The sequence below is a fragment of the Muntiacus reevesi genome, chromosome 18, assembly GCF_963930625.1.
Source record: "Muntiacus reevesi chromosome 18, mMunRee1.1, whole genome shotgun sequence".
In the NCBI taxonomy this organism is placed as follows: domain Eukaryota; kingdom Metazoa; phylum Chordata; class Mammalia; order Artiodactyla; family Cervidae; genus Muntiacus; species Muntiacus reevesi.
In genome coordinates this window covers 13,164,234-13,173,112 of record NC_089266.1, presented here as the reverse complement: position 1 = coordinate 13,173,112, position 8,879 = coordinate 13,164,234, and positions in this window count along the sequence as shown.

Sequence of the window (8,879 nt, the reverse complement as noted above, 5' to 3'; positions counted from 1 at the left end):
AAATTGTCTACCCACAGGATCATGAGCAAATAAATGACTGCATTAAGCCACTAAGATTTGCGTTAGTTTGTTAAGGAGGAAAAGCCAAACTAGCAAACACTTATCCCGACACTGTAAAGTCGTCTGCCCTTTCTCCCATGGATTTGAAGTCTCTCCAATACCTCAAGTATGTTTTTGTAGAATCAGGGATCTGTTCTTGGATTTCTGTTGTGGGCCCAGTCCAGGCTGCTTTGTGACCCTCCGAACACATCCTGGTTCCAGGTGCTTTCAGTTGCAGGGTTTTGCTCTTCACACCTGGATCTCAAGAAATCAAGGATTTGATGGCCATAAATACCACTCCTGATTTCAAATTTAGATTCTGAAAAGGGAATTGGCATACCCCTACAAGTGTTTTCAAAAACTTGTGCATGGGCATTTTCCTGTGTGATTTTCCCACGTTTAAGCAGATTCTCAAAGGGTTTCTTGCCCTCTCCAAAATTGTTGAGCTGAGGCTAAAGGAAACTGGTGTGGTTTCTGGTCAGCCTCTCTTTGGGGGCACTGGGTGGCAGCAGAGGAAAGAGCACAGCCGAGCTCAAACTCAAAGGCCGGGGAGGCCCCCTGCGTTCCTTCTGTGCTACAGCTCTTAGCTGTGTTTGGCTGTTTTGCGGTTTATTGGTTTGTGCTGTCTTCTTTCTCTCGCAATGAGCTTCATCAGGTAAGGCTTTGGACTCCGACACCTGGCTTTAGCGAAATGCCCCGAGCCTGGAGTTAGAAGTGGGTTTAGCAGAGGCACCCGACCACTGGGGTGTGGTCAGCAGGCGTGCATGGGATTCTGTGTGAGTTACTTAGTGCCTTAGGGCTCTGACTGGGGGGTCAACGTCTCTGACAGGCAAGATCATTAACACATACACGGCCTGGTGCAAGGTGGGTGACTGGCTATAAAAACACAAATTTCTTTCCCTTCATTGTAACCCCCTTCCCCGAGGGCCACACAGTATTCCTCCTGGAACTATGGCCGGCACAGGAGGAAAAACACGAACTCTCCAACAGGCTCCAGGAACTTGAAACCTTGGGGTACAGTGGGGGGTGAGAACGCATTGGACAATAATGAGGTGTCCAAAACTTGCCATTTGTGCAGAAGCACCACAGCCAGTGTCAGCGGCCTAAATAGCACGCAGCGTCCTCGGAGCTGCAGGACTCAACGCATCACTCTCGAGCACAGGCTGGCAGAAGCACCCTCTCGGCATTTGCCGGCCAGGACTCAGACCTCTTTGTGCCTGGGGCAGCTGCTTTTGGCTTGATGAACACAGCAAGTCACTGGGGCAAGGGGTGGGGGGGGGCGCACAGAACACCTGAGGCGGGGGGCCCATATCCATCAGTGCTGTGCTGAGTCACTCAGTCGTGTCCGACTCTTTGAGACCCCATGGACTGTAGCCCACCAGGCTCCTCTGTCTATGGGGATTTTTCCAGGCAGGAATACTAGAATGGGTTGCCATGCCCACCTCCAGGGGATCTTCCCAACCCAGGGATTGAACCTAGGTCTCCCACATTGCAGGCAAATTCTTTACGGTCTGAGCCACCAGGGAAGCCCCAGAATACTGGAGTGGGTAGCCTATCCCTTCGCCAAGGGAACTCCCTGATCCAGGAATTGAACCAGGTTCTCCTGCATTGTGGGTGGATTCTTTACCAGCTAAGCTACCAGGGAGGCCCAGTGAGGGCTGGACACGTGAGGAACTTTGCTGCTGCCTGGTCAATACCACCCCTCAATCACCCAGCAGGTGTCTAGGAGCCAGGTGCAGCAGGGAAGACCCCCCACACACACACTTTGGAAAAGGATGCCAGTTCATGCAACTCTACTCTGAACTTGTCTTAACACTAGCCCCTTGGCAGAGCTGCCCCAGACTCCCCCCCCACCAACCCCAGACACAGCAGTGATGTGGAAGACAATTAGGTGAGCTTGACCGGGAGGTAGAAGCAGAGTTTGAATGGAAGAAAAGAGGGTCTGTGAAGAAGGCAGGTGGGGCTGCACGTACAAAGGTCAGAGAAAGCAGCCAGGTGGTCCGTATAGTTGGGCACGGGCAGGGGCTGTGTGGGGGCTCAGAATACACCCCTCCAGGCAGGATACAGGCTCCAGAGCATCCCCACACTGTGGCCTTGACCATTCACTAATTTATCCATAACTCATGTTACTGAGCATCTCCAATGTGCTGGCCATCACCCCAGGTGCTGGGGAAGCAGGTGGAAAATGTGCCCCATGACCCCTGGGAGCTTCAGTTCTTGCAAGGAGGCAGATGATAGACAAGTAAGATGAGTTTCGGTGTAAATTAAGTGGGATTGGCCATGCATATGCCTGTGGGAAGAGCTTTCTAACAGATTGGTGGGATGTGCAAAGGCTCTGAGGCAGGGTGCTTGTCTGAGGAGAGTCAGAGCCCAGAGTATCTGCAGAGCGATGAGAATAGAGGGGACAACCAGGTTATGAGTATCACGAAGCTTTGGATTTCATTCTAAGTGAGATGAGAGAAGAATGTCATGGCCAGGTCCTTCCGTGGCTGAGGGCAGCTGGAAGACGGCAGGAGAGGTTGGGAGGCTATTTACCATAATCCAGGCCCTGGTGAGGTAGTTCAGACCAGCGGGAGGCAGGGTGGTGGTGCGTGTGATGTTGCTGTTCAGTTGCTAAGTTGTATCCGACTCTTTGCAACCCTATGAAGGAGCATGCCAGACTTCCCTGTCCTTCACCATCTCCCGAAGTTTGCTCAAATTCATGTCCATTGAGTCGGTGATGCCATCCAACCATCTCATCCTCGGTCATCCCCTTCTCCTCTTGCCCTCAATCTTTCCCAGCATCAGGGTCTTTTCTAATAAGTCAGTTCTTCACATCAGGTGGCCAAAGGATTGGAGCTTCAGCTTCAGCATCAGTCCTTCCAATGAATATTCAGGGTTGATTTCCTTTAGGATGGACTGGTTTGATCTTTTCGCAGTCCAAGGGATTCTCAAGAGTCTTCTCCAGCACCACAATTCGAAAACATCATTTCTTTGGCAGTGATGGGAGTATGTGAGGGGAGTGTTGGGTTTGGAATACATTGTAAACGTAGAGCAGGAAGAAATCAAGGAAGGATGTGGGATTTGTGAAAAGGAGCCAAGCGGAGTTGACACTGCGATTTGGCCTGAGCATTTAGAATAACATGGCCTCTTACTGAACGGGAAGCCCGAGGTTTCAGGATTGAATGGAAGGCTCTTCTTTGGATGTGACATGTGAGAGGTGACCTCAGAGTCTTCAACAGAGGAAGCAGCTGGAGCTGGGGAGAAGAGGAGCTCTGTGGGGAGACAGCAGGAAGTATGGGGGAGAGACCACCCAAAGAGGTGAGCCCAGGGGCACCCAGCTTCCAAAGGTGGGGGTAGGTACCTCCTGCACAGGACCCTGAAGAGGTGCCGTGAGCAAGGTCCTGAGGCTCGGTGAGGAAGTGTTTAGGGGCTTAATGCTGCGCCATCAGGCTCTCATGTGCCCTGCCCCCCACATTCTCCCAGTGCCTGGGATCTCTTGTTTGCCTCCCCTCCTTGCCCCCTCCCCTCTGCTTATTGGGTTTCTGGCTGGAGTCCCCAAACAGGACAAGCAGGAAAAACTGGCCTGGTCCGGGGGACATCAGTTTCTACTTGGCTACTGGGCTTTGAAGAGGGGGGTTTCTGGGCCACCCTCTGGGATGTGGAAGCTTCAGGTGTGACCTCCAGGAAACAATCCCCCTGCCTATTATTTGAGAGCCTCTGTCTGCAGGGGCTCAGCCTCCTCCAAGAAACCTGTCCTCTCAGGCCACGTGTAGAAAGATTCCAGCGGGGCACAATCCTTGAAGGACAAATTAATTTTGCCGTTTGGATTATTATTTCAAGAAAGAAGAAGAGATAAAGCGCTGTATTCGTCACCTTTAGAAGCAGGCGCACGGCACAAAAGCATGTTGTACGATGCACACCGCCTAATCAGCAGATCTGTTCTGGGCTGTGGTCGGTCCGGGCGCAGCGTGGGGCTCAGGGTTAGAAATTCTGTGGAGGCCAGAATTTCTGAAAAGGGAGGCGGACAAAGAACGTGGCAGTGGAGAGGGGGCGGGAAGACAGCAGCTCACAATTGCCGAGAATGTCAGAGCAGAGGCTGGTGAGAGGTAGAGAGAGAAAGGCAGGCCTGGGGTGGAGGGAAAGAAAACCAGAGCCTGAAGGGCAAACGGACACACTTGGGAGGAGACTCACCGCCCGAGTCTTGGCACATGAGACGTGGCATCAGTCTCCGGCTTTGGATCTGTCGACCACAGCAGGTCTCTCCTTGGAGGGTTCCTATAGAGAAAGCTGAGTGCTGAAGAATTGATGCTTTTGAGCTGTGGTGTTGGAGAAAACTCTTGAGAATCCCTTGGACTGCAAGAAGATCCAACCAGTCCATCCTAAAGATCAGTCCTGGGTGTTCACTGGAAGGACTGATGCTGAAGCTGAAACTCCAATACTTCGGCCACCCGATATGAAGAACTGACTGATTAGAAAAGACCCTGATGCTGGGAAAGATTGAGGGCAGGAGGAGAAGGGGGCGATAGAGGATGAGATGGTTGGATGGCATCACCGACTCAATGGACCAGTTTGGGTAAACTCCGGGAGTTGGTGATAGACAGGGAGGCCTAGCGTGCTGCGGTTCATGGGATCTCAAAGAGTCGGACATGACTGAGCGACTGGACTGAACTGAACTAAACCTGTTTCTTGACCCCAACCTCCACTTGGGGGGACACGGACATTGTGGGAAGGGGGACAGAGCAAACTCAGGCCTGGGTTCACTGGCGTCTCCTCCAGGCCTCATCCTGGGCTTGCTGGGTCCTGTCCCAGCCAAGAATCCCCCACCCTTAAAGAGTTCCTCTTAGTAATTTGCATTTGCATCCTCACCTGGCCATGGGCTGTCATCTTCACTCTGTCTCTGTTATCCTGGGAGTTGAAATCAGTTTCTTCCCACATTTGCCAGAGTCTTGAATAAAGTCTCTCTTGCACTTTCTAACAAGTGTCCAGTGAATAATTTGTCCTTAACAAGGGTTGTGAGAGGGCAGCCGTGAGTGTCTAGTGGGGGCCTGGCAGGAGTGAGAGCTGTGTACACAGTTGTGTATATTCCCTTGTGTAGCCGAAGAGGTGGTGGGACAGGTGAGGGTCAGCCCCAAGGCATGAACCCCAGAGCTGGGTACCACACTGGAGCTCTGGGGGATGCCCAGAAGTGGCACTGGTTGGACAGGCGCTATGGGAAGAGCAAGAGGCCTGCTTGGACAGGAGGAGCAGCATCTCAGGCAGGGTGGCTGGTGGAGTGACGCTGGGGTCCCTTGAGAAGCACCACTGACTCCCGTTCTCAGAGGGGCTGCAGGAGGGCAGCGTTCACAGCCTGTCTCCCCTCTGCTCCTCCCTTCTTCCTGGTGCTTCCTTTTCACTCTCATAACAGGGAAACCGAGTTTTGCATCCTTTGCCAGGATCATTTGGAGTCAGGTGCCTGACTTTAAAGGTTGATGCAGGAAACGTGCTTCATGGTACTCAGAAAGTTACCGACACATGCTCCTTCCCAGTGATGTGGCCTCAAGTGTTTTCCCCTGGGTTTCTGGACCTTGTAGGCAAAGCTGGGTCTCCACCTGTCTGACCTCTGATGTATTTCTGAGGCCCGGAGACCCAGGGAGAATGTGATGGTCTGAAGCATGTGTCTGGTTAACCCCTCATTAACACGTCTGAAATGCAGTGTCTTGGAGCCGTCACACCAGCCATCACAGGCATCCGCCCGGCCAACCTGGCTCTGATCTGCCTGTGCCTGGGGTGGGCTCTCCCTCTAGAAGTCTGCTCTGGACATTGCTGGATGGATGGAGCACCTGGGCCTCCTCCCTGCTCTCCTCCCCTGTCCAGCCCGTCCCCAGAGTGTGAAATCTGGTATTTTTCAACTCCAAGCAGCAATCCAGGTAAGGCAAAAAACAGTTCTCTGGAGCTGGGTTGAGAAGCTAGTTGGGTGAAGTAATGAGTTGAAATGGACTTGACTAAGTGCCAAGTTGTAGCTGAGTGTCCTGGAGACTGGACATCTGATTCAATTAAGCTTTAATACATTTTTTGAGGTGAACTGTTAACACTGTTGTTTTTAGTTAAGAGTCAGCTTTTACAGAGAATGACACCAGCCTCCTGAATAACAAAGGAGCAAGACCCAGGAATGCTCCCAGTGTGTGTGTTGGGGTGGGGAGAAGGTGGGGCTGCTGTCATCTGGATGTGGGGGAGCTGTGGGGCTGAGCAGAGGCAGCGGGAGTGCAGAAGCCCAGAGGCAGAGAGATTGTGCAGCTTGGTGAAAAGGCAATGCACTATCTCGAGTGGAATTCGAGGTACACAGTCATAAGCCACACAAAACTTGCAGCAGATTCCCCCAAATATTCTTTCACACCCTCTGCACCCTGTTTGCTGACTTGGGGTGTCCTGCCAAGGGTCACCTCATGGACTAGAGATCAGGCCATGTCCTTGGAGCTCTGGGTGCGTCCAGCAATCAGCTGACCCATTCCATGGGAGCCTATGTCCTTACCTGAACCCTGCTTTATCAAGGAGATGCCTCAGCTCTGGGGCCTGCAGAGGACTGGGGCAGGGAACAGGGTTGGAAGGTTTAGCCAGTCACCGTGGCTCAGCGTTCAGCGCTCGCCCACTTCCAAGAGGAAGTCTGGGAACGGAGCCCAGCTCCTGGCGCCAAAGCTTTGCTTCTGCCCTTCCTGACTCTAGAAATTGGGGGCCAGGTCCCTGACCTTGCCAGCCTACACCCCTACCCACTGTCTTGAACCTGTTGGGGGGCTCTGGGAACCTGGACTGATGCCCCGGGCTTGTGCCAGGCACACACCGAGGCTCCTCATGGCCAGCAGGTGGCGATGCAGGAGCGCTGGAAGGGCAGAGGGCTGGGCTTCCTCCCGGTGGGACCCCCACTTCCTGCAGCCTTCGCTGAAGCCCCAGGTGGTTGCTGAGGCTCCCCTGCTGGCTGGGAAGTGTGCGCTCAGGGTAAGCGGTCAAGCTGTAGTGCTGGGAGCGCTGGGCGAACAAATGCAGAAGCCAGAGCTCTGGGAAGCCCTCCACACTTCCCCGTGTTTTCTGTCCTCTGTGTTCAATGCTTCAGGGGTGGTTCCACTTAAGCAAGCTGGTCAGCCCTTGATGCCTGTTTCATAGATGGGATAGTAGAGGCTCAGGTCAGGGGCAGAACCAGGGTGCTCACATGGCGGCCCTGAACGGGCCAAGGCAGAAAGTCAGCATGTTCTTGCCATTTCTGTTCTAAGCTCTGGAGTCTCAGGTCGGCCTGGGGCCCTCGGTCTCCAGCCTGTCCATCAGGCCAAGGGTGTGTGCAGGGCTGGCAGGGTGGGTGTCTATGAGCATGCAGGGGTGTGAGGTGTGGATGTGTTCCCTGTGAATGAATGTCTGGGTGTATCTCACAGTCTGTATGTGTCTGTGTATCTGAGTGTGTGAGCAGTTCCTGGGTCTTGTAAGCTTCATCTTTTCCTTGGTCTAAGATACTTAGACAAGTAGTCTCACAAAAGCACCTGCAAGACAGGTCCAAACCATTTCCTCTGCTCAAAGGGAGCACCCAGTGTCTGCAGGTGGAGATGTCCTCACCCTTCATGTGACTTCACTTGACCCTGTTCCCGCTGACCCTGGAGGTGCCCCCGGGATGGTGACCATTCTAGGAAGGAGATGTTCGGTGAAACTCATCAACTCCACGTTGCTTCTAGGAAACAGTAGTAACTTTGCTCATATTCAGCAAGTCCAAGTTGCCTCAGCTTGGAGGTCATGCGGCCAGGCTTCCTGGTGCCAGCGGGTGACTCAGCTCGAGAAGGCACCCCACCCACCCACAGCCCTCACAGGCGGGCCACGTCCCGCCTCTGCAGGGCCAGCACGCGGGTTCTGTTCCCTGGCTGCGTCACCCAACCTCCTGGGGACCATCTCACCTCCCACTACCCTATGCTGGGGATACATGGGGTATGGAGGGTGGGGCCCACAAAGCCCTGCAGTAATTGATTAAGACAAGCTGGGCACTGGTAGCAGCTGACTCAAGGAGCTGAGCAACTTGAGAAGCGACGGCCATCAAACACGCCAATGGCCCTGGCAGGTCGAAGGATGAGAGAGGAGGGCTGGAGGGCTGGAGGGCTGCAGAGCCGGGACTTGGGGGCCGTTGGGCCTGGACAGCTGCTGGCCTCTCCTGGGATTTTCATCAGTTGGCACCCCTGCAAACCTGTGTGGGAGCAGGAATGCTGAGTCACAGGTCCTTGGTCAGCTTGTAGAGACGTTTTAACATGTGCAACGTGAAAGATCCTGCTAAGAGAGAGGATCCCAGGTGTGTGCATTTTGTTTACAGGAAGAGGCTGGGTGGGGATCAAGAGGTCATGAGCAGAAGCCCGAGTGGGCCCACGGGTCCCACCAGAGTGCCCAGAAAGAGAAAGTCTGAGGTGTACCCAAGAGTGCCCCATCTGTGCCCAGTTAGACTGCCCTGAATGTCCCCGTGGGCAGCGAGCAGGTCCCCAGCTTTGAGTGCCTTGTGGACCCGCTATGGGGCCGTCTTTCCAGACAGTGAACCTCACCTGCTCTCAGGGCAGGGCTGAGTCCAACCTACCTGTTCTGATCATCCCACGTGAGGGTCCAGAGCTCCCGTAGGCAGTGTGTGAGTGGGGTGCGAGGCCTTGCCCAGAACACTCGCCCTTGGTCCAGACCCTCGTCACTTACATGTCTCATTGCCCAGAGCCCTGCCCACACCCTCCCAGGAGGATTCCCAACAATGGTTCTTGGCTGCATGTCCTGTGTTCCAACTCAGCTTAGATGTCCCCTACCAGGCTGAGCAAGCTGCTCTCCAGCAAATGCAGGAAGGGGTGTCTGGGCCCAGAGTACATATCCTCCTCTGTACA